The sequence below is a fragment of the Cricetulus griseus genome (genome assembly GCF_003668045.3).
Source record: "Cricetulus griseus strain 17A/GY chromosome 1 unlocalized genomic scaffold, alternate assembly CriGri-PICRH-1.0 chr1_0, whole genome shotgun sequence".
NCBI classification, from domain to species: domain Eukaryota; kingdom Metazoa; phylum Chordata; class Mammalia; order Rodentia; family Cricetidae; genus Cricetulus; species Cricetulus griseus.
In genome coordinates this window covers 174,192,577-174,219,916 of record NW_023276806.1, presented here as the reverse complement: position 1 = coordinate 174,219,916, position 27,340 = coordinate 174,192,577, and the positions used below count along the sequence as shown (strand labels likewise).

General features: G+C 40.3%; 1 protein-coding gene and 2 pseudogenes across 1 annotated transcript in view; 2 read left to right on the top strand and 1 right to left on the bottom strand.

The window, feature by feature from the left end:
* Magi2 (membrane associated guanylate kinase, WW and PDZ domain containing 2) overlaps positions 1-27,340 on the top strand; it is a 1,367,305-nt gene that overhangs the window by 959,568 nt on the left and 380,397 nt on the right.
* On the bottom strand, positions 1,827-17,229 carry LOC103160470 (annotated as a pseudogene).
* On the top strand, positions 5,151-5,245 carry LOC113833173 (annotated as a pseudogene).

Sequence of the window (27,340 nt, the reverse complement as noted above, 5' to 3'; positions counted from 1 at the left end):
ACATTCTCAGGGATCATGCTGATTTGTCAGGGCAGGAGGCCTTCTCCCTTGTCTCTGCCTGCTGTGGCCTTGAACATACCTGCAGGTAGCAGTTTTACAGTTTTAAGCCTGCTTGGGAAAATATTAGACATTCATTTAATATGAAAATCGGTAAAAAGTTTTTAAATTGTAGTTTAAGGGAAGTTTTTGTAAAACCATGCCTATTAATTTCCCTTCTACTAAACCAAATGCTAGTCAGAGACTTAATCTTCACATTAAAAGATGACACGATAATAGGCCTATTGCACCATGTGATCATGGCACCATCTTTTCACTCTTAAAATTCCTTAAAGATGTTTATTTTTCTTATCATTAAGTCTCTGATGTCACATTTTAAAGTCCCATTCCCAAGATTGCCTAGTTCCAGAGAATATACGTTGATTTCAAGTATTATTGTATTTTTCATTTTTTAAAAAAAAAATTCATGATTTTATTCTGCCTTTTGATTTCAAAGCACTGGCAATCTTCTGCGTCTAAGGGGTCTGTGTGTGTGTGTGTGTGTGTGTGTGTGTGTGTGTGTGTGTGTGTGTGTGTGTGTGTCACAGACAGCGAGGCAGAACAGGAACACACACTGAAGTGTGAGTGTGAAGGTCCAGCATGCATTCATTCAGGAGACAGTTCTCTCTTCTGCCTTGTTCAGACAACATCTGTCCTGGAGTTGTCCTGTCTGCACAGCAAGCCTTCAAGCATTGCTGTCCTTCAAGCATTCCCCCAGTCCTCCTATACCCAACTCCCCTCTCATGGTGAGGGCTCTGGGATTACAGATGCAGTCACCATACCTGCCTTTTTTAATGTGGGTTCTGGGAATGAGATTCAGGTCTTCCGGCTTGTGCTGCAAGCACTTTCATCTGACAAGGAAGTTCCCCAGCCCTGCCCATAGCTTAATGCTTAGTGATAATTTTTGTCAAAGAATATGGTTGTCTTCCATCATCAATAAAAAGTGAGTTAAGACACAAGAGAAACTTTTGAGGTAAGGTGAAGACTTAATCCTTGTAAGTCTTGCAAAAAGCACACACACACACACACACACACACACACACACACACACACACACACACACACACACGGATCACTTCAATTCTTCAAAATCTGAGTTTTAGACCAAAGTGTACCAAGAACACTCCACCCACCTGGAGTCACACATTTGATTTCAATCAACTCTATTCATACAAATAAACCTCCCAAGTTAAGTAATTCAATTATTCTGTGAAATTCGGACTGGAAGGATTTTTCTTCTTCTTGAAAATGTGAATTAAAAGGGATTCAGAATGAGATTCAAACCATAGCCACCTAATTTTACATTATAATTGTTTTTCCTGTTTGTTGTTTATAGAAGCTCTCCTTGGTGAGACTGTCAAAAGCTTCAGATCCAAAGCAAGGCAGCCTTTTCTGCAAGATAGACTGGGAACATACAATTGGTGAACTCTAAACTAGTTCATGCAGAACTTAAAGCTACATAGGGTACTACTGAAGTGCAAAAAAACTGGTTCTTTCTAACCAAGAGCAGTGTGTGTGTGTGTGTGTGTGTGTGTGTGTGTGTGTGTGTGTGTGTGTATGCATGCACACACAATGCTTAAGATCCAATTGTTTTGTTTTTGTTTTTGGACTCTATTGCCTCTGGGGGTGTGGCATTCTGGAGCTGTTGGTGGAGCAAGTGGGCTTCATCTTCACCAGCACAAGCTTCTGGCTTCACAGGAATTACCAATTACCACAGAGCGGTACTTGCTTTGTGGATCACATGCTGACACTGCTGAGTGTGGCCCGGCCATTCTTGTTGATGGTGGTCCTCATGTTACTGATTTTCGTTGACCAGATCTAACTTTCAGGACCACCCCACCCCCTTGGCTGTGGACCGCAGGCTCCAGTCCCACAGTCTTGTAGTGAATAAACCGACTGTAGGAGAGGGAGTTGTGGGCCTTCAGATTATGGGGCTTGGTGCTGTACAACTGCTATTCCTCATTATCAGGAAACTGGAGCAGGTCCATACCGCTGTCCATTGCAGATGCGCAGACAGTGGTTCCCGTCACCATGGAGCCCAGAGTCCAATTCCTCTTTATTTCTGAATGTGTTCTCATCTATTCAATTATATTTCTAACACAAACCTAAGCTAACAAGGAAACAAATCCTTACTTAGAGTGACTTAATTTAGAAAATCGTTCAAAGTTAGAAGTACTTTAATTGGGCTGGACAGAGGGCTTAGTCTTTAAGAGCACCTACTGCTCTTGCAGACACTCCTGGTTTGATTTCAGCACCAATGTCCTGTAGCTCACAACGATCTGCAAAATCTAGTTCTAGTGGGTCTCACACCTTCTGTCCTCTGTGAGCTCCTGCACACACACACACACACACACACACACACACACACACACACACACACACACACAGTACAATAAGCTCAAGTATGTACATGCACACACACACAACTTTTAAAAAATCTTTTTGAAAAATAAATATTTTTATTGACTTAGAACAAGTCTACCTCATAGAAAAGCTTCTATACTCAAGAAATGATGAGTGGTTTGAGTGGACGAATAAAATATGACAGAGATGAAGACAGACGTGTATAAAGGTGGTAAAAGACAATGAGAGACCGGTGGGAAAGGGACCAAAGGGGAAGAAAAATTAAGAACCAAAAAGCAGAGAGCAGTGGCTGACCTAATTTTGTTAATCTAAATGACATGTTGATTCAACTCTATCAAGAGCAGAAGGATCTTTCCAAGTCAGAATTTCCAGATAGCACACTTGGAAATGAGACTGTAATCAGTACCTTGGTTTTATAGGTGAAATCACTGAACAGCTAGAAGCAGAATTCTTTTGTTAACTGCTGAAACAAGAAATAAATTTTTTAAAAGAATTTGTTTTTTAATGTGGGTGTGTGTGAGAGAGAGGGGGTAGAGAGAGAGGGATGAAGGAGAGATGGGAGGGAAGGAGAGAGAGAGAGACTGAGGAAGGCGGAGGCATCGGATACTCTGGAGCTTTAGACTTAAGTGCTATGAGCCACCTGTGTGAGTGCTGGGTCTTGAACCTGTGTCCTCTGGAAGAGCATGTGCTCTTAACCACTAAGCTATCTCCAGTCCAGGGTTTGATCTTAGAGGGAAGTTTCAAAGTGAGTATGGTACTCACTCAGCTGGCCTTGCTCTGGTGACTTACATACAAACGTTTTCCTGAAAACCACTAGCAGATCTTATTGCTACAAAACCAATCCTCAGAAGGCTAGATTTTCTTCTAAATGTTTTGATATAATCCATTTAAAAAATAAGCATAATTATGTGATATCAAAGTAGCAGGTAGAGTGAAAGCCAGCTGTGCACAGGGCTTGGATATCAAATGGTTATTGTATATTATCTTTTTAGAGAACTCTGGTAAAGTCAAATTTCCTTGGGAGCAGTCCAATAAATGTCTAAGAAAGAAAAATAATTCAGAATTTGTGAAATCTGTCCAGAGTCATTATTTCTGCATCTGCCTCAATGACTGAGGCTGTTCTAACATTCACTTGGTTTAGATGTATGTTTATCCTGTCAGTATACAGAAATGTAAAACATTCACCTTTTCAAAATCTAAAGGTCACACTAAATGGCTTGAGGAATTTAAGAGCACTGGAATGTCTTGAGATCTTTGCCTATTCATTGAAAAAAATTTTCATACAGCAAAATAGAAATACTTTAGAAAGAGAAAGCATTCGGGTGAAAATAAAATCAGTTAAGTTTTATGGTACTCAGTGAATACTTAATTAAAGTAATCTTTATCTTAGTGTTCACCACATACCCTTAACATGGAAATGTCACATTTGTGGAATTTGTCCATGTCCGTATTTTCCAAAGTGTGTAAGGCTGAAGTAGTTGATAATACCCTTGATCTTAAGGGCTATAAAATATCTGTATTTATAACTTACTTATTTTTATTTTTACAGGGCTCAGTTTTAGGGCCCTGGAAGGTGTTACTAAAGAGTAAAGTGAACCATAATCCTGTGAATACAACATTTTGTCCCTTTGCCTATCAAGGCTTCTGCAAAGTACATCTAGGTAGTAAGGAGGACACTTCTTCTCTCTGATGTGAGCTATTGTCATACTTAATGAAATGTTCTGTTTATCAAGTTCAAAAATATCTTGCCACATTGCAAGGGTTTTAATTGTCAGTCAGGCACACATTTCTAAAACAGAGCAGATTGATACAATGGAAAAATCAATTGCTGAAATATAGAAATAGATTAGTTATTATTTCTCTGATTGAAAAGTGCAAATGTACTTCGCATGCTATTTGATCAGGCTAGGTACCTGCTCTTGCCAGAAGCTTCTGACTTATAGATAGAGTTATTGCTTCTATACTTGAATTTTTAGACTTTTCACCTTCTGAATATAAACCAGAAAGAACAAGTCATTGACTAGCAGTTATTTATCCACGTCTCAAAACAAATAAAAAGTAAAAAGCTACAGTGACAAATGAGAGATTGTTCCTTGGGGTCTTGAAACACAACCGATGATGGAGGTTTCTTTCCCACCAGGTCCTGCCACCCTTCAGCCCCAAATAAATACACAGTCATATTAATTATTAAACTGCTGGCCAATAGCTAAGGCTTCTTACTGGCTAGATTTCTCTTAATTATTAACCTATAACTACTAATCTATGTATTTCTACATGGCCTTATCTTGCCAGAGAACACCTGGCACATCCTATCTTCCTGGTCTCTACATGGTGTCTCTTCCTGGTGGCCTCCCTCTCCTTTCTCTCTACCCAGCATTCTCCTTGTCTGGTAGCCCCACCTATCCTTTCTGCCTGGCTACTGGCCAATCAGTATTTTATTCATTAACCAATAAGATATATATATATATATATATATAATATAATATATATATCCCCCTTCAGACAACTATGTAAATTCTGGATAGAAGACAGTCTTTTTACCCTTTTCTTGTTAATCATGAAACTGTAAGATAGAAATGAGAAAAGGATAAATGCACACATATCTACAACACATTTATATAAACACACAAACCACAATAGGAGCGGCTTTTGCAGCACTGTACTCCAATTATTAGCTAATAGCAGCTATTGGTAGTTTTGCTTTTGTCCCTCAAGTCTTCTGTATTAAAAAGCACTGTTCAATGCTCAATGTGGCAATCCAACCACTACATCTGAAATGATACAGAGATTAGCATGGCCTCTGTGCAAAGATGGCATGCAAATTCATGAAGCATTCCATATTTTGCACCAACTCTTACAAAGGTTGCCTGAAAAAGCAACTGTTTCTTGGGAAGGTCTCCCTGAAGCCCTTTTTCATTATTTACTCATTTTACTGACCTTGCTTTGGAGTTCTGACAAGACAAGCACCTAAGTTGCATCTGGGCATACTCTTCAAGGCTTTAGGGCCTAATGGGTATGGGAGAAAGTATATTTAGTTTCAAAGTGCTATGCCCTGTACACTGCGTGTATGTTTTAGAAATAGCAGTGGATTTGAATCCTCTCTTAAAATGATTGTGACCTTGGCAAGTTTACATCACATTTACCTTTCACCTGTGGCAATAGAAGTGATTGATTTTACCTTCAACAGCTGTCTAAGGGTTAAGTGAGATGGGAACCATTTAGCCTACTACCAGATGACTTGCTATAGTGTGTGTACAAGTATCTGTCTCCGTTCCCCTGCAATTGTTACAGTTCTTGTGAAGAGAGAGGGAGAAGGAACAGCAGTGGGGGGGGGGATAAAAAGGGAAAAGAAGTGAGGAAGAAGAAAAAGAGAGGAATATGAAGGAAGAAGGAAAAGAAGGGGGAAGAGAAATGTGGGTGGGTTGGGAATGTAGTCCTCTTGCCTGGCAGGCATCGGATGGCCTGGATTTGATTTAAAAAACCCCATTGTGTTTTAAGAGCATGTCATGTGTCTACAGCTCTGTTACAAATTTTAGATACATCATACAACATAATTCTCATGATAACCCTAAGTAGGTATTGTTCCATGTTTGAAGAAAATGAAACAGACCTAAAGAGATTAGCTATCTTAGGAGTCAATCAGCTACTCATTATAGAGTCTGGTTCCAAATCCTTAGTCTGCAGTTGTATCTAGAAGTAGTATCTAGTACCAGTTTTAAAAACTAGACATTTTCACAAGGCTTCCAAAAATATCCTGTTTGGCTGTGGACATAAGAATAAAATAAGGTAGGGAACTCATCGTGCGATTGGGAGGAAGCTGGTGTTAAATGCTTTCAATGACCACTCTGTTAACACTTAATGCAGAGTAGGTGGGTAGCGGGCTGAAGGATGCCCTTCCAGGTATCCTTTGAGATAGGAAACTTAAGAGAAGGGCATAGCCCTCATTGTGATTCATTGCTCAGGAGAGTGTAAGTCAAACACTTTAGAGATATGCTCTCTCAGAAAACTTCCCCAGTGATTTGTAGATTATTTGTAAATGTGTATGTCTTACAAAACATGTGGTTGTGATTATTTGTTAACTCCTATTGGAAAATCTAAGCTACTTCATAATATTTCAAATGGTCACTCAGAAAGCAATATGAATATCAAAGAACTTCTTAAAATTGAATTGAATTTTACATTTATACATGAAGCATTACAGTATACACACTCTTGGGGTAGCATGTGGTGCATTGATACATAGAAATAGGTAATGTTCGAATTAAGTTAAACATACCTGTCTTCCTCAAACATCTGTCATTTCTTTCTCTTTTTTTTTTTTTTTTTTTGAGACAGGGTTTCTCTGTATAGCTTTGGAGCCTATCCTGGTACTCACTCTGTAGATCAGACTGGCCTCGAACTCACAGAGATCCACTTGCCTCTGACTCCTGAGTGCTGGGATTAAAGGCCTGTGCCACCAATGTCTGGCCATCTGTCATTTCTTTATGTCAAAAACTTTTCTTACAGCTTTTTGCAATGTACGATACATTATCATTATCTGTTGTCACAAATATCTACAATAGCATCCCAGAACTTCTTTCTCTTATCTAACTGTAACACAGCAGCCATATATCAACCTTTCTTCATCCCCACTACTCCCTACTCTTCCCAGACTGAGATATCACCACTCTGCTGTCACTTTCTGTGTATCAACTTTTTCAGATTCTGCATCTGAATGAGATCATGTGCTGCTTGGTTCTGCACATGGCTCATTGTCTTGATATGTTACAAATGTCAGGATCCCAACATTTTGTGTGGCTGAATAGTATCCTAATGTATATATGTATCACATTTTCTTGTTGTACCTACTGGTGTCTATGTGCACTCGCTACCAGACCCTTTCTTCCCCTCTTCTCTGGGAACTTTTCTTTATAATCCACTTTTAATATTCCTGGACTGTTTATCTGACTTGTTCCTATTTGTGCCTCTGTAAAGGTCATCACATTTTCTTCTAAGACCTCTATATTTTATCAATTATTCTATTGATACAGCTGTTATACTATACTGGAGCACATAGTATGTGTTCAATAATCAATTGAACATTGATTCTATGGTGATATCACTGAAAATAGAGACTGCACCTTACTAACCTGACTTTTAGCAATGACTGTCCCTGTACTTAGCTTGGAGTGTGTGCACAGTGTTTTTTGAGTGGGTGCATGAATACAAAAGATGCAGAGTTGTAATGGTTTTCACATTTATCAGAGATTAAAACATTCTTAGACGACATTCTTTGCCACTTAAAACAATATTTAAGGGAGATAAAGAGTAGACTGTGTCATAGAATTGATGGGTGTAGCACAAACTTATAAAAAGCTTTAAAGTTTAGAATGAGATGAACTACCCCAAGTATTCCACACCACTCGTATCAAACACCCCTCACAGAAAAAGGTGCACCCCCACAGTAACATTCTGTAGGTACAATGAAAAGCAACAACCCCCATAGAGGAGTGCACCCCCATAGTAACATTGCTGTAGGTACATTGAAAAGCAACAACCCCCAAAAGGAGGAGTGCACCCCCACAGTAACATTGTTATGGGTTGCTGTGGGTATATTGAAAAGTGAAAATGCCCACAGGAGAAATGCACCCCCATAGCAACATTGTTATGGGTTCAATCTAAAGCAACAAACCCTCTCATGCGACGGTGTACCCCCATGATAACATTGTTATGGGTACAATCAAAAACAAAGACTCCTTAATTCCTACATTATTCCACTTTCCAAAAAAAGAGTAGGAAAAGTATATATATCATGTAGAAGTAACATAAATATTTGGATTTACTAAAGGGGTATATTACATAGAGGGCCCTAGATATAAACATTTTTTGAAATCTATTAATTTAAGAGGTTCACAGGCCCTCCACAGATTGCAGGCATGGCTGAAATAGGGAGAAATGTGGATTCTACTCTCCCTTAGAATCAGCAGTTGTCTTCTATAACTACAAAGAGCAGAGTTGTCACCAACATTCAAGGAAAAGACAAGTAGGAACTACTAAGCAGTTGCTTCTGAGCTCTTAGCAAAAGCATAGTCACCAGAGAAGACAGAAAGTGACTGCAAGCAAAGAATGCTGAGATGCACAGCTGTTAAGTGATGGAGAGGCAGCAGCCACTGGCTAGTAAGTCATTGTAGCCAGGGCAAGAGCAATGGGGATGAAATGAACGGCAGTCATAAAGCTGATAAAAGCTGGACAGGACTGATGCTCACTTTGTGGAGTTGTATGGATGTCAGAGGCAGGTTCTAGAGGAGATGCAGCCACTTCACAGTTGGAAATTATATTTCCTAACAGGGTAAAATGACAATCGAGGCTTCCTTGTCACCCAATATAAAATGTCTGGCAAGTTGATATTTTAATAATAAAAAATGTTAAAACTTGTGTTTCATTTTCAAATTATATTTTTAATATTTTTATAGACTTTGAGTTTTCTCTCCTCTTCTTCCTCCTTCCTTTCTTTGTCTTTTTTGATGTATATGAGTCTTTTTGTTGTCTTCATTGCCCTTCAACTCTTCCTCTGCCTGCCTGACCCCCTGCAATGTCTGCCACTGTTCTCAGTTTAGCCTTTGTATTTTAGAACCACTTTGGGTTTGTTAAAAATCCTCAACAGAAAATTCCGGTCTCCATATGTTTCATCCCACCACCCCTGTACCCACCTCCCCATTCAACAGCATCTCCCTCTCTGAGGTGAATTTGTTACAGTGGATAAATCAATACTAACAGAATATTAGTAAAAGCCCATAATCTATTTCGGAATGTCCTCTTTGTATCAATTGGTTCTTGCGGATTTTCATGCTTCACTGTGCCGTGTATCCATTACACTGTGTACTGAATAGTTCCACAGCCTTAACAAATTCCCTGTGTTTCCTTTATCCCTCTTCCTTTTTCAGTCACTGACTGTGTAACTGACACTATGGTCCCACCTTTTAAAGAATGTCACATAGTTGGGGTCAGATATAGTATGGAGAACCAGCCCTTTGTTGTTTGCTTCTTCTACTTAGCAATGGACACTCAAGGATTTCCTGTGTCTCCTCATAATTTGGTTGCTCACTTCTACTCATCTCAGAATAATGTTTGAGTTTGTGACTATAACTACCGTTTGTTTGTTTGTTTGTTTTTAGTCTAATCTCCAGGTTTGAACACTATGTATAAGTTGTAAACCATGAACAAGTTTTGCGTAGATATAAGTTTTCAACTCATTTGGGTAAATACAAATGACCATAAAAACTGGATCATATGATAAGATTATATATGACTGTGAAAATTTTCCACCGGGCCTCCCACAGGGGTCGTACAATGTTGCCTTCCCACTGGTGGTAATGGGAATTTCTATTGCTCTGCAGCCCTCCCCGTGCTTGTTGTTGTCAGTATTTTGTATTTTAGACATTATAAATGCAGTGACACCAAAGTCAGACTTTAAATTTAATTTTGTCATCTTTACAAGGGAGGACCCCTTAAAAACAGATTCAAATAGAAGAAATATTCTTGGTAGGCTATTCTTCATAAGCGCAGCATCATGAGCTTGGCATGAATATTGAAAACAAATCAGACAGTGTCTTGTACATTGTTGAGATATTAACTATGTCAGGGCTCTGCTTAGGTGACATGATGATCACACTATTCTCTGTATGTCAAGGGGTACCTGTGGAGAGTGCTGAACAGCAGCTTGGGACTCATAGTACTCAAATAAGTCAGCCATGTTTATCCATATGTTCAGGTTGTACCTATGACCCCAGTCAGCGTTCAAAGAAAAGAACAGGGCAAGAGAAAGTACTGAAACTGTCAAATATTTGAACACATGTATGTCAAACGGATTCCATTTTTGTGTCTCAAGATTGCTAGACAAAGCTTCCCTATTCTCAAAAATAAACACAAAAACTATCTTACTAATACACTAGTATTTGAGGTGAAGATTATGTGGCTTATTACCTATAAGAAGGCTTAACATATTGCCTGACATATGATAACTATCTAATATTGAGTTGGCTACCCAGTGGGAGACTGGAACTCAGGAAGGAGGTCTTGGCTGGAAAACACAGGACTGATGTTTGAAGTAAATTGACATTTGAGGAAGCTGACTAGCTCTCCTGGGGTTCTATCTGTACAAAGGAAAACACAAGAAAGTCATGGCTCTGACCGAAAAGACCAAGAAAAGGAGGGATGCTATACCACAAAAGGACATTACACTGCAAGGAAGGAGTGAAGAGATGCACTGTGTTTGTGATTCTGTCAGATGCCGGAAGCCAGAGGCTTGGGGACACAGTGGTTCCTTTACCCAGATCTGTTTCAACTGTTCTCTCTCGGTTCATCTCTGAGCCCCGCTCCCTTATGGAGTCAGTCATTAGTGAGATTATGTGATGTTAATGAGTTCTTTCCATTTCTCCATCTGTGTATTTGCAAGGCACCTGTCTTAACTGCAGTACATATAGGGAAATAGGCACATGTGCTCATTATTCTAGAGATGTGGCAGATTTAGGTCTAGATGCATCAGGGTCAGGAAGCTATGACATTGTGAGATCACCCATTCAAAACTAAACATGAAACGCTGGAAAATGTGAAGGGTGGGAGAAAGAAACTATTATGATTCAACTTAAGGTGAACATGTTCATGCGCTACCAAAAAAAGTTAATTTTCAAAAATTGCTTCTTTAGTTTTTATATAAAAACAAGTAGGTTCTTTTTACAGAGTAACCCCAATCAGCTATTGATAGTCAATAAACTAAAATAATTTTATTTTAAAATACAAAATATACTAAGCCCTAATATAATTCTATATCTTCATTCTCACATCAAAATTTATATTTATTGTATTCTCTTCTAGTGGTTTTGGAATTTTATTTAAAAGCATTTTTAGATTGTTGGACATTTTATAGATAGATTTCCTGGTACCTGATATTCTAATGCATCTTTCTCTGAACTGAAATGAAATTTCTGTGTTTCATAAATGATGTCTGGTTTCCTGTCATGCATACAGTTTTAGTCTCTTATAAAAAGTTGAGATATTCTAACAAAATAATGATTCACTATTTCCTTGGGTTTTTCCCAAGGAACATGGTAAAGATGTCTTTCTGCCAAGCCACCCAAGCCCCGCCGCCATGTTAAGGTCCCAAGTAACACACAGAGACTTATATTAGGTAAATGGTGCTAGCCAGGATTTCTTAGCTGCTATCTCTGTCTTAAGTATCAACCATAGCTATTAATCTATATATTTATAAAGACTTATCTTATGGAGGGCACTGGCTGCGTGCGTCCATTCTTCTTGGGATCACATGGCGACTGTGTCCCTTTCCTACATTTCCCAGAATCCTCCTTCTCTCCTAATCCCGCCTAACTTGCTCCCCTATTGGCCAACAGTGCTTTATTTATCAACCAATAAGACAAACATATACGCAGAAGGACCTCCCCCAGAACATAGTGAATTTCTCATTTTAAACTGTTTGTTTTTGAGATCTTTCAAAGTCAGTAGCTGTCTGAGAATGTAACTCAGGGATATCACTATTCTAGGATGCATGAGCCCTAGGTTCAAACCCAGATCCACAGGAAATCAAGTAAGGGTGGGGAGTAAAGAGGTAGGGAAGAAGGAAGGGAGGAGGGAAGAGCCTGGGAAGGCAACAGACAGGCACATGGGTAGTATGTTGTGTTAAGCCTAGAATTACAATAATTGTAAGTATAATTTTGGCACTATTAATAATATCCTCTCTTGATATTCTAGGCTGTGGTTTTCAAACCCTTTCACGAACATTATACTTACTGTACCAGTCATGGGTGTTATCAGGACTAGAATGACAACACTACTTTCTGGGAGAGATATAAGGAACAATTATCTCAGCACCATTTTAAGTAATAAGTGAGATGGTTCTACTCCTAGCACAGGGCCTGGCAGCATTGGTTTTTATTTTCAGTGCCACCATGTTACAAGGATACTGCACTGTCAGAGCCTCGGAGGATTCAATCAAATGTGATTCTTAGAAAAGAAACACACATCAATCTCAAGGCGCTGTGATGGATATGACCCTCTCAGTTACTGGAAGCCTGCTAAAGTAGCTTGAGTTTCCTGAAATACATTAGTCATGTTATGACATTCTCTAGAAAAAAGGAGCTCATAATTCGATAATGTAGGGATTTGAGCCGCATGCTACATGCTTAGTGACACAGTGTTTGCTGGTGTTTCAAACTCCCAAATTCAGAAAACACCTATGATCAGTATTGCCAAAATTCCCCATTCATACATGTAGTACTTACTGTGCTCTAGACAGTGAAAACCCATCAGATCCCCATAACAAAGCTGTTTGTTATCCCCAAAAGGGCTGTGCAATGTCTGGTGCATGGAACCACAAAAACATTCCTGGAGATGACCCTTACACCAGCATTCCCCTGCCACTTCACAATCCTCAATTGGCCACTTTATTCTTTTCCTATCATATATTTCTTTATTCACAGTTGTATGGTTCAACAATCAGATCTTGGAGTGCCAACTCCTCTTAATCTCACAATAGCTTGGATATATCATTGTCCCACCAAGAATGAATGTATGTGACCTTAGTTCACATACAAGCTTCAGTTTGGAAATCGTATCTCCATCTCCTTTTAAATATAGAGCACTTCTTTCTTGAGATATTAGTAGACACCCCCATTCTAATTCAACACTATGGATGTATGTTCTCACTGCAATAAGTTGCTCAAACTGTGAAGCAACACACATTCATATATGAAGACTAAGAAGGCCACAAAGAGTGGCTACTTATTCCTAACACACACACACACACACACACACACACACACACACAATGCAACACTAGAACATGGATGTATGTTCTCACTGCAACAAGTTGCTCAAACTGTAAAGCAACACACATTCATATATGAAGACTAAGAAATCCACAAAGAGTGGGTACTTACAGCACACACACACACACACACACACACACACACACACACACACACACACAATGCAGCACTAGAACACTTCCAAGTCTCAGGTAGGAACTAGAGCAGTAGGGATAGGCTTTGATAGCTGCTGATACAGTCTTTCCTACAGCTGCCTCTGCATCTCCCCATAGGGCCATCATTCGAGGGTAGCAGAATTAAGTCATAAGAAGTAGACTGAAAGAGAACAGTGCTTTCTCCTGCTGTCTCATGCTAACTGCCTATGTGGTCGCTATTTGTCAGTCAGATCAGATTTCTTGACCTACACCTACATTTGCTGAACCATCCACATATTTAAGCAGCATGCTCAAGGATCCCTCTCTGTAAGATGCTGTGTATTATTAGTTCTTTGTGGATTACTGAATCACAATATAAAGCTTTTCTAACTTTATGCCTCAGTTTTTTTTTATTTTAGAGAAGGATGAGTGTCTGTTTATACATGGATGTGTAAATATTCATGCATAAACTACATTTAATATTGTTTAAAATAGTAACCAGGGGACATGGATGTTTTCATGCCAAAGTTACAGTTTCTAACTTGGGAAACTCTTTTGAAAGAACCCTTTGCTTGGGAAAATTATTCAGACTACTTCATGGCCTATTTGAATGTGGGCTTGCATGATGACAGTGTTGGCCAAGGATTGACATGTTTTTCTGAGTTCAGATGTAGCCCCTTCTTACACAGAGTAACTCACATGCACGGATTTTGGTCAGTTTCCCTGGAGGTGGTGATTACAAACGAGAAATGTTCTTGGTAATGATTTCAGTATCATCACCACAAAATACTGAGCTATACTTCAGTGTATAGATAATGTCTTCCTCAGAAGGGCCACAGTCCACGTACAATCATTGTGATGACAAATTTCTTGTAGCTGTTTGTCTGTCATTCATATAAGATGATCAAAATGACTGGTCCTTGCAAGGCAGGACCAATTGTGCTTCCAATAAATGCACCACAGCTGATTGTGTTGACCTAATGTTAAGCACAGTAGTAGATCTAAAAGGTCTTGAATCTCCATGGAAGTCAAGTTCTGATGCTCCAAGTGGGCACACACTAAGCACAGTAGTCAACAAATGAGATGAGTTTAGTAGCTGCTTCTATGGAAATCACAGTCACAGCGACACTATTTCCAGATTAGCATAATTAGAATGCCTAAAATAAAATTGTTGACATCTCACTTAAAGATTGGAACTTTGGGGAAACTATGAACAGATTTCTAGTATGTGTGATTATGTGATGAACCTGCTTGAGATGGCATCATGCCAGAGGGCTGCCTTAGTGTGTGCCCACTTGGAGCATCAGAACTTGACTTCCATGGAGATTCAAGACCTTTTAGATCTACCTCTCTCCTGGGAGGTTAATCCAGCAGAGTCTTTTCACAGACACAGACACCAGAAAGATGGGCTGACATATCCATTCTGAGTCTGGAGTTGTTCTAAATTATTTGCACTGATGTTCCCTGATACATATGTTCATGAAAAATGGGTACAGTAACTCCTTCAGCCCCTGTGATCTGAAATCTCAGTTTTATATGTTCATCCAGGGCCTGTTGATTATCTACAAGACCTCCAACTCACTTATATGCAAGTGTAAGTTGAGTATTTCCCTTATAGAAAAACATTTAATGGAGTGTATTTAAGAATGCCAGAACATCTTTTGCTTTATGTCTGACATCCACTTATGAGTGACACTATACATACTATAGAGTACATACTATAAAGATACCCAGTCTACAATCCATGACCCCAGAGAAGCTTGAATCTTCTTCCAGAAACAGATGAAAGCAGATGCAGAAATCCAAACTAACCAATGGGCCAAGCTCCTGGAGTACAATCCAAGTGAGGGAAGAGCAAACATATGAACAAAGGAGTCAAGACCATTATGGGGAAACCCACTGAATCAGCTGACCCGAGGTAGTGAGAGATCACTGACTCAGGTCTGACGAATGGGGAACCTACATAAGACCAAACTAGACAATGATGCAGCTGGGACAATATATGAGGCCACTGGCAGTGGGTCCAAGATCTAACACTAATGCATAAGCTGACTTAGTGGAGCCCATTCTATATGGAGAGATACCTTGCCCATCCTAGACACAGGGGTGTAGGGGGTGGAAAGGTGCCTTTGTCCTGCCTCAACTAGATAACAGGACAGATTTAGTATGTCCCTTCCTATGGGAGGCCTTACCTTCCTATAGGAGGGAGCAGAAGGAAAGGATAGAGGGAGAACTGGGATTGGAATGTAAAAAAATAATTTGATAAAAAAGAGAAAAAAAAGAATGCCAGAATAAAAATGTTTTATTTTCCCCTCTTGCCTTTCATTTAATTATTTAATGAGTATGTATATGTGTGGGTATGCATGTGCTATGGTGTACACGTGAACTCAGAGGACAATTAGTGGGAATTGGTTCTCCTCTTACACCCTGTAGGTCTTTTAAGGGATCAACCTTGGGTCATAACTCCTGCTGTCAAGTGTTTTATCCAGTGAGCCACCTTGCCAATCTGTAAAAACAGTTTAAAACCATTTCCCTGTAGTTCATTAAAAATTGCCATAAACACAACTAGTGGGATGGCTCAGTGGGTAAAGGTTTTTGCCACCAAGCCTGACCACCTGATTTTGATCACCGAGACATACACAGTGAAAGGAGAGGACCAGTTCCCACTAGTTGTCCTCCAAACTCTACATGTGGATCATGCCAAGCAAGTACCCACACACCCACCCTAATAAACAAACAGTGTATAACAATTTTACTTTCCATAAAAATCAAAGGACCGTGAGTTTTCAAAAGAATCTTTAAAATACATACCAACATTCCATCAAGGACTTATAAAACAAAAGGAACATGGAGGAGAAATTGGCAGGTCTTGGAAAAGAAAGGAAGTGGGAAAACACTGAAGATATTGAAGCATATTAAAAGCCACAGAAGAAGCCTAAATATCCCTTTTAGAAATCAAGAAACAGTCTTAACAAATGTGTGTGGGGGAAATAATGCAGAGAAGACGACATACGCAACAGACAAGGCATACCTTGTGCATGCGCAGTTGATGTTTTCAAAGAAGAAACTGCATTTTTAAAGGAATCAGGTAAATCTCAGGTGTGTTTGGTGCAGCTCTCAGGACAGGATGTGGAATAGTGCCTGCTCTGTGTTAATGTGAAGTAAGTTTGATCTGAACTTTGCATTCAGGTGAATAAGTTCACAACATTTACATATGGAATGTATATGAAACAAAGTTATGTTCTCAGGAAGGCCCTTTGTAGCATTTAGATCCATTCTTGTTAATGGCTTACTGAATATTATAATTCAGCTAGCCAAAAGATGAGATAATGTTAAAAATTCAGGATAAAAGTCCATCATTTGAGAAGACTGAGTAACTTAACTCTGTGGGAATCAAGGTGGAAATGGCCTATGTACATAGTAACTCTTGAAATTTTAAATTTCTCAATAAAAAGTCTCACCTGAGAGATACCATGTGTGCTCAAGATGCTGACAACATTTATGCAACCAAATGCCTGAATAACTGAGGTGGATGCTCGAGACGCAGCAGATGGCCAGGTGACTCTGGGCCTTCAAATCCCAAAAAAGAATTTAAATTTTCCCAAGAGCACCAGGAAGCCACTGAAGGTGTCTCCCAAGTGGAAGCTTTTTATATTTTCTGGGACAGTTAGGAGTGGGACTTTCTGCCGAGAGTGACTGCAAATAACAAGGTTTCAGACAAAGAAAAGAGGATTCGAATTCAGAAGCTTTCTGGGAAAACATGGACGCTATGAATCTCACTCTAGTTCCTTCCCAGTCTCCTTACTGCCATGGTGGTACCTGCTGGTAGCCAGTAGCTCATAGCTGCTGCTGCTGAGGATGAAGAAGTATTCCATCATGACAGTTATTATCCTGCCTTAATCCCAACTTCATGGCTTCTGTGCAGGTCAGTTATACATAATCATAACTGTCAAGCCATCCCCCTGAGCTTCCTCTGAAACTGGCAAACTCCCTTTCCAACTAAGACTAACCTTCCCTACTCCTGCATTTCCTATACCCCTTTCTTGTAAAGGTTCTGTCAGTAAATCATGGGGCAAGATTAGTCTTGTCCTCATAAGTCTTTCAAGGCAATCCAATCTGGGACAGAGGCTTCAGGGAATTCTCGGAGCAAAGGTGAGATGCTTACAGTAGTTAATATATGCAACCATATTGCACACCCAGTGCTAGGTCTGAAAAGCAGACCTGTAGGTTGTTTCATGGTCTCCCCACCTGGGTAGGAAGGAATGACTCTGCAGAGTAAAGGAATGCTCAGGAGAGTATTATAAGCAATTGATAGGTCATGAAAATGAGGCTGTATAGGGAAGCAAGAACAGACAGGATGGAGTGGACAGACATGGGGAAATAAGGGAACCTAAGATGGGGTGGATAATTGTCTTCTTTTTAAACTAGGCATCTGTGGCAGTTTGAATATAATTGGCCCCCATAAGCTCACAGGGAGTGTCACTACTAGAAGGTGTGGTTTTGTTGGAGTAGGTGTGGGACTTGTTGGATGAAGTGTGTCACTGTGGGGGTGGACTTGGAGGTCTCCTATGCTTAAGGTACACTCAATGTAAACACAGTTCACTTCCTGTTGCCTGTGGATGAAGATGTAGAATTCTTAGGTCTTTCTCCATCACCATGTCTGTCTGTTCACTGCCTACCATGACGGTAATGGACTAAACCTCTGAAACTATAAGCCACCCTCATTAAAAGTTTTCCTGTATTAGAGTTGCCATGGTCATGATGTCTTTTCACAATAGAAACCCTAAGACAGCATCCAAATATGTATCATGCATTATATATGCTATTGATTTAAGTGCATGTATTGCACACACACACACACACACACACACACACACACACACACACACACACACACACACTCCCAGATTCTGTTATCTTTCAGTATCCATTGGGCTGGGGTTGGTTCCAGGAACCCTTGTCAATACCAAAAATCTGCAGCTATTCAAGACCCTCATGTAAAATTTTATATATATTATATATATATATATATATATATACCCTCTTTTAAAATCACTTATGTATTGTTTATAATTCTTAATACAATGTAAATAGCTTATACAATATCTTATTTTAAAATGATGATGTCTGTTCATATTAATACAGATGCAATTATTTCCAGACTGTGTCTGATCATTGGTTACTTGAACCCCTGGGTGCAGAGCCCATTGGGGGAGAGATGGGGAGGCAATGGGGGCAGTAAAATGTCTGCAACGAAGGCACTTCACACAAAGTGAACTACTTCAGAATTATAGAGCAGTTTTTATCTCTCATTAAGCATTTATTTGAAGCAGCAGCTAGCTGAGCAATACAACAATACTAGTTAATATTTTAATGGGTCTAAATCCATGGGCCAATGAACCATTTATCTGTAGTGAGACATATAATTAAGAAGTGTCACTTCTTCCTGCTGCCTGCAATAGCAATAGGAAACAATTTCTAGATGTGAGTTTGGGTCTCTTTTTTTAATTTTTTTCCTGTAGAGCAACTGTTGTTAAAAAGTGCTGTAAAGCCCACTGGTGAGTTATAAGTGTCCTACTGATAGACCAAGAATGGACTCAGAATTGGAAACCTTGCTCCAGTCTTTCCCAGTGGTACTCTTCTATAAGCTTAGCTTATAGATATAGGATGAAAGTCATGTACAGACTGCCAACCAAATGGGTTTATAATGACCACAAAATTTGTAAACCAACACTGACATATTAGCCTAGTTTACTAATGCTTCTAATTGTTCTGACTGCAATTCAATCCTGGAACAGAGTTGAAATCTGAAATGTCTTGGACAAGCAAAAGGTAAAGTAAGGGCTGGGTGATGGTGGCATATGCCTTTAATTCCAGCACTCAGGAGGCAGAGGCAGGTGCATCTCTGTGGGACTGAGAGACCAGCAGTCTACAGAGTTAGTTCCAGGACAGCCAAGGCAACACAAAGAAATCCTGGCTTGAAAACAAACCATAAAAAAAAAACGAAAAACAGCCGGGCTTTGGTGGCATACGCCTTTAATCCCAGCACTCGGGAGGCAGAGGCAGGTGGATCTCTGTGAGTTCGAGACCAGCCTGGTCTACAAGAGCTAGTTCCAGGACAGCCTCCAAAGCCACAGAGAAACCTTGTCTCGAAAACATAAAATAAAAATTAAAAAAAATGAAAGCCAACAAAGGTCATCTTGTAAGTAGGTCATGTTTAATCCTGTAAATGTCCTTATAAAGACTTTGAAAGTCCCCACTCTAATGAAACTCAGGTACACAGCATCCCCATTTAGCTGGAGGACAGGAACGAAATGGACCTGAAGAACCCTTTCCTATAAGCATTGTCTCCTTCTCCACACATCACCTCCTACGGAAGGAGGGACAGAAATGGCAGATCATGTTCTTCCAATGGAACTCCAGGCCATGAGTATAACTCCGTGGTTCCCACTGCCCACGTAGCAAATTCATTTCTAATGAACCCAAATGATTTCTGACTGAGTAGTCTTAGTATTCGGCCAGACATGTAGGCAAGGGAGAAGGCACTGGGTCTCGAGGAATCATCATGAGACTTGTGGCCCTTGAATGTAAACTGAGCAAGAGAATTGGTATTCACCAGAAGCCACTTGTTAGAAACATAGTAATGGAATCTCTTATTGCAGATATTTTCAGCACCTGGGGATATTACAGTAAGCTGAAAGGATCACAGTCTAGCCTTTCGAACTTTATGGGTGAGAAGTAAGGAAGACAACATGTGCTAACTAGAAAGAAAGTCTACTCCTTACAGAGTGCTTACCTACCAGGCCTTGGCTTGGGTTCAGGTCCTGAGAAGGGAGAAGGGGCATTTGCATAAGGAAAAAGTCTGACCACCAGGCGAGATTGCACTCAAGTAGCCCTGAATATCTCGTGCCCTCTTTATACTTTAACAGTTTTTCTACCCGGGTTACACGAACAGTTTTATTATTGGCTCCTATTTTTTACTTTTAAGAAATACATCATAATCATTATAAAAGCCGCCATTGTTCCCCTTTATGTTTCTGCAAATATACTTTCCCTACATAACCTTATTCTAGACATAGAGTTCAGCATTTTTGCAGGCTTAACTAAACATTGAGCCAGACACATCCTGCTCTTGCAACACTTATGTTGTCTGGCAGCTACTTGTGGTTACAAAATTAAAAAGTAATAGACATGGGTGCAATGCTTTAAAAACAATGATATTCAAACCCAAATGATCCTTTCATGTCTGCAAGATTTGCTTTTGTTCCCTTTTCTACAAGAGGATCCCTTGGTAAGGCAGTCTTTTTCCCATCCCACTGTATCATATTTCTTCCACCAATATAAACTCCTTTGTATGATAAAGATGGATCTATCCATCTCAGATTCTTTTTTCTCCATTTTTATTTAAATTAGAAACAAGATTGTTTTACATGTCAATCCCAGTTCTCACTCCCCCCCTCCTCCCCTGCTCCCCACTAACACCCTACCTATCCCATACCCTTTCTGCTCCCAAGGGAGGGTGAGGTCTTCATGGGGGGAGGGTCTTCAGAGTCTGTCATATCCTTTAGGATAGGGCCTAGGATATCCTAGGGATATTCTTTGGGATATCCCCTGTGTGTCTAGGCTGAGGGAGCATCATCCCTCTAAGTGAAATGGGATCCCAAAGTCCATTCCTATGCAAAGGATAAGTACTGATCTACTACAAGAGGCCCCATAGATTTCCAAGGCCTCTTCATTGACACCCACATTCATGGGGTCTGGATCAGTTCCATGCTGGTTTCCCAGTGATCAGTCTGGGAGCCAAGAGCTCCCCGTAGTTCAGTTCAGCTGTTTCTGTGGGTTTCACCAGCCTGGTCTTGACCCCTTTGCTCATCACTCCCCCCCTCTCTGCAACTGGATTCCACTGCAGTTCAGTGCTTAGCTGTAGGTATCTGCTTCTACTTCCATCTGCTGCTGGATGAAGGCTCTAGGATGGCATAAAAGTTTGTCAATCTCGTTATCAGGGAAGGGCATTTAAGGTAGCCTCTCCACTGTCACTTAGATGGTTAGTTGGTGTCATCCTTGTAGATCTCTGGACATTTCCCTAGTACCTGATTTCTCTTTAAACCTATACTGGCTCCCTCTCTGATGGTATCTCTTATTTTGCTCTCAGATTCTTCATTGCATTTTTTCTTCTTGGAGCACACCATATCCTACCAACGATTCTATGCTTGATGTCCAGGGAGTTTACTCTCAATGGTTGGCACTATTTGTTTTCCTGAGGCCTTTCCCCTATTCTGTGTGTACATGCCTTACTATCCTTTCCAGAACTGTGAGACATGATTAATGCTCCAAGTTTGTTTTCTCATATATACCTAAATATCTCTATTGAGTCAGAAAAGTTTCCATGATTAGTAGTTGTAGTTAGCAATTCCAGAAAAGAAATTTGGGGAGCATTAGCCCCCTGCCAATTCTAAGGGGGAAAATATTTAAGAAAGAACAGAATTTCCAAGGAAAATTATAGCACGTTGCATGTATGACTGACAAAATAAAACTAAAAAACACCCAAGGAAACAATCACATAATGTGGGGGGAAAAGGGAGCCTGTAAGCTGCACAAATTTTTCAAATTCCTACATTGTCCTTGCAAAGTGAGAATCTATTTCCACAGGGTTTTGCCCTCGGGAAACCCTTTGGGCAGGTGGTCACATGCTGATCCAAGACTAGACTGCATGACTTCCAGTACTTACTACTGGAATCTGGGGTCCAAGATGGAACCACTTTCTGTAACTGGCATATCTTACATGAAAGGGTAATTATAAAACAGCCATAGTGAATCCATCCATCTCCCCAGACCCTGTATCTTACGTCTGACCACAAAAAAAAAATATCATGTGAGCATGGAAACTTTGTTGTTATGGTATTTTTTTCCTAGTTTTAGTTCTTTATTACCTGATATTCCTCAAAACCTATTATAGTTGAACAAACCATCAGTGCCTTCAGACCGTCATCCATGGTCATAAGGTTATAGGATTTGAAGCATTCTTCCCAACACATTATTTAGACTTCAAGTAATTAATCTATGAAATGCATTTCCATTATTATGCCTCCACTTGGAAGTTTTCTGAGTCTGAACAGGAAGGCATGGTCAGCAAGAGTGCAGTAGAAGTCCTCACCCTAACCTGGTGGGGACTAGAGCCAGAACACAGACTATGAATCGTCCCTCGATGCCAACATCCCAACAAACCATGTGGGATCTCTTTGGTTAGTTAAAAGGTCCTTACAAAAAATGAAATGAAACAAAATTCATCTAACTCACTTTTTACTTAATCAAGAAACCACCCTCTCTATTGCAGCATAGTTGGAAATAAACAGCTTCTCATCCATAGCTATTCTGTCTAATATGTACGTTCCAAGCCTGTGAGTACCAAAACAAATACTTTTAATGCTCAATTATGTTAAGTAACCCCATTTGAATTTTTCCCCTGAAATAAATCTAAATAAATATTGATAAACAGGACAAAGTATATTAGTAATGTGTTGTCTGAGTGTGTGATTTGGGGAATTAAAACCACAGCCAAGAGAGCAAATAAATATTACAAGTTACAAAGCGTCATGCCTGCCAAACTCTGAATTATTAGCAAATCACTGGATGAGTGCAGCCACAAAGGGCAATCTGTTTCCCTGAGAATCTGAAAATCCACTTATGAGGCGTAACGGGGGGATGTGACTATGGATACATGATTACAAAGGAACTATTGGGTTTGCATAAAATGAAATAAAAGTCGGGTTCTTTCTGTGTGTACAAATGCAGAAATCAAATTAATCATTTTTTAGCAAGATAATGATTGGTACAAGCCATGCAGAGTCTACCCTCAAGTAAAAGTCAGTCAAAGAGGTTGTATATGAACTAAATGTGCAATAACTCTATCACAAAGAAAAGTAGAGGTGTGGAGAGAAATGTAAGAAGTGTAGCAAAGAGAGTGTTTAGGTAGGAAATTGGAATTGCAGGCCTCATTTCTAGAATTGGATTGAGAATTGAGGCTTGAATTGGTTAGGAACTAGAAAAGAAAAAGAAGAGAAGTCAAGATTGGAAAAGGAAGTTACTTAACTAAATATCATAATCACACCCTCTAAATCAGTGAGAGAAAGTCTTCAGAAGGACCCCTGAAGGATACAGTGAAAAGTTTATCTTGGCCATAGTGAATTGTAGGAAGCATAAGGAATTCTGGGAGAAGAAAAACATGGTTATGAAAATAAGTAGAATCCAGGAACTACACTTCATGAATATTAATCATTAAGTCACTTTACTATAGCTTACTTAATGTATATACTGAGCACCTACTATGTATATATTTTATGTAGTGGGACCCTCTGTGATGTCACTCTGGCTATCTGCTCCTCAGTCATGCCCCTCAACACTCTTCCAAATCTGCAAGTTACCACCCTACTTTTATTCAAGTTTCTCCAAACATTTTATTTGCAATCTTTCTTTGTATGTCTAACACATACAAAATTTATCATTACACAGTTGCATATTTAGCTGTATTAGTCTCTGAACACAACACACTCTGTTGGTCTAGTTAGCTGAGTCTTGGAAGCTTTCTTCCATCCTCATAACTAAAGACTCAGAATGGTCCATTAGAGATTTAGATTTAGAGAACTCAGGTGTCATGCAAGCTTTAGCTGTCAGGTACAGCCAGAACACGAAAATGTCAAGATCGCTGTTTTCTGTTGTTTTGTTTTGCTTTGCTTGTTTTTCTTTTTTAACCCAGCACTAATGGTCACACTACTTCCAGTTGCATGTAGGCATGTAAGACAGCAGCCTGGAAATCAGTTTTGACATAAATCAGGTACCCAGAAAGGTACAGTTTCTGCCTGCAGCTAGTCTTCAGGCTCACTGGCAATGGAACACTCAAGGTGGCTGCTTTAGAAGACCTGTATTTCTCCATGCAGCTTTCAGTGAACTCATCTTCAGAGGAAGATGCTTTCATTACTGAGTAGTGAACAGGAAGAGATTTATTTTAAAGACCAGCAGAATAGAACAGCCTAAACAGCCCACTAATGATGCTGTTTCCCCATTTCCTGCTCTTGATGTATTGTGTGCCCATGAATGGTGAAGCGAACTGTGAGCTCTAGAAATTCGTGTTTTCTGACGGAAATCCATTTCTATGCCTTGCAAAGCAAAAGTACAGGTGCAACAAGAAAGGAAACAGTGCCAGCTGCTCCTTGGCTGTCATTCCTTAAAGAGAATTGGAAACCAAGCCCTGATTTGGAGGGAGTACAGACCTGGGCAGAGTACAGCAGCAGTTTTCATGACTTTGGCCCCAGTCCTGAGAATGGTACACTCACAAAGGGACCTCAACACACAAAACTTGTGTGGGAGCTGGCTTATGGTACTAATGCCCTGCCAGCAGTGACTGAACAGGGAAACCCACACTCCATTACCATACTACAGGACAATTTGAGCTATGACATAATGCATGTGAAACCAAAATCAGTTGTCCAGAGATTGAATTTAGCAGAGTTGTATAACGTCACATTCCCAGGAAGTGCAGCGAGCTTCTGATTTTGTGCCTTAATATGTATAGCACAGTCACTTTTTTGTGACTAACCTTTTTAGGAAAGGATACTTGAATGGTCTGCTGGAATATAGATGACGGAAAAGCATAAGTTCCTTTTAGTTATAACATGCATTTACTTTTGTCTGTGATGGTTTTATGCCTTTAGAAAACAAGTTCTGCGCCATCTGCTGGAATAAATGATGTGCTACCTGTGTCAGAGTCTGGGAAAGTGCTCAGGGAGGACTTGCTCACCGTGCTCTAACCAACTGACCACTTACCTTAGGCCTCATAGCATCCTGTGTAACAGTAAGAACAAAGGGGGCGAAGTGGCATCACCTGTCTCATGAACAGAAAGTAATGAACTGTTGGCTGCAGTATTGCTTCTGAGTCTTTTATGCCACTTTATCACATCATTTGACATTCTGAATCTTTTAAGAGAATTATGGGGAAGAGTCTTCCATAGTCCTGGTCAGTGGCAAGGAAAGGGTAGTGACCATCTATAAAGTTTCTATTTGGAGAACATTTCCTATCTGCTTATCGAACTCTAAATCTTCCCAGCTCTTTAGGAATTTGTAGCAAATGCTACAGAGCAGGCTATGTCATTTGGATTGCAAAACAAACGCTAAGAGAACATTCCATGGGAAGATCATCTTATTACCTCTCCAAAGTGTATGATTAGCGCTCCCAGCGGTTTTGTGGAGCACAGCTTGCAGTTGGTCCCAGCATGCCTGTTCCTGCACTGCTACTGTCTCTTCATGGACTCAAGGCTCCCATCGGCTGTCAGGACCTGAACACAGAAGGTGGATGAAAAGGTGAATGAAATATCAGGGCACCTAAGTGGAAGGAAATTTTATTTTCAAACATTGTGTCTTCAGGTAAACAGCCACCGGGCTGCTATGTGCCATTGCTCCCTGCTTGTGCCCAGAGATAAGAAATGTTGCAGAGGATCTGAGCGCTTTGCCTGGTTTCTTGTCCCAGTTCCAGCATGCCTTTATGGGTTCATTTGCAGCAAGTTGAAAGGGGAAACTGTTGTGTATGGGAAGGAATATGCTCTGTATACACAGGAGCCCCTGCTGGTCTGCAGTCTGTCTGTCTCAGACAGAGATGGGCAAGAAATGGAGGCAGGTGCCCCGGAGGCCGCTGCACATCCCAAGAGCAGCCCATGCTCTCACTTCTCCTGTGGCCATCTGAAGCTAGAGTTGGGATTTCTGTTATGATAGGGGATTCTTCTCTACATCTGGTCTTGTGCCTTTCCCAAGGATTTCTGTGCCATTTTTGACTCCACTGTACCTGTAGTATATGCCAGCCCTACAGAGCAATACTGAGTCACTCCAAACCACGGTGGCTTAATGAGCACTGTCTTTGTCCCTTGCTAATGACCAGCCTACGCACCACCTAACTCCCATAGATGTCTCAAAAGACGAAATGTGTTTTGCAGGTTGAAAAGACGTCTAGAGCCTTCTGAAAATAGGCCGGCCTGGGGACTTGGCAGGGAATGAGAAGGTTCGATATGTCATAGGTACACAGTAGGCCTCCAGAAGCACTGTCTGTACTCGGGGAGGAGGGGGTGGATAGCAGAGGACAGCAGAACCAGTTCAAAGGGCAGCCTGTACTACCAGATGGGATCTCCCGGGGATCAAACCATGTGATCTAATCCAGATGGCATCCCCAGGGATCAAATTATATGATCTAATCCAGATGGCATCCTCCAGAGATCAAGCCATGTGATCTAATCCAGATCCCCCAGGGAAAAATTAAACCATGTGATTTAATGATGAACTCATTCAAAGGCTAGACAGTAAGGAATTTCTCCAGTTTTTGTTGTTTTTCTCTACTGGTTTCTTTTGGATGCTTTATTTACTCATTCTTAGTTACACGAACATGAGGAGAATGAAACTCTTCAAATGTCCTGTCTCTTAGACCACTTGCCAGGCCATGGCTGCAGGTACAATAGTCAGCTGAGGGGGAAGGTCTGTTGCAAGGACTTTCTCCTCATTAAAATTTGCCCTCTTCAGGGTTCTCTGTGACAGAGCTGGCAGCCTCAGCTGGAAAGATCCAAGCAGCTTTCACCTCATTGGTTTTCACTTCATTGCTCTTGGCTTCCTCGGGAATTGTTTAATTGGGTTACCATTGTCTTTCTGGCAAAAACATATAAAAGGGGACACATTTCTAAAGTGGGGTCTTAATCTCCCACCCTCAGTGGGCTGATTAAGCAAAGGCAGCAGCTGCTTGACCAGCCTGACCCTTAGTGTGAACACAAACAAGATACTGGGCCAGCTGCTTTAGCTGTACCTTATTTAAAAAAAAAAATCTAGGGTGAGGAAGATGGGTGAGAGCCTCAGAAGATCTTTCCCGAAGAAACCTCTGGAGGACCCTGTTGAAAATGACAAGTCTCTGCTCTTTCCCATTGTGCCCCACCTTCTGCTAGGAGAACATTCAAACCT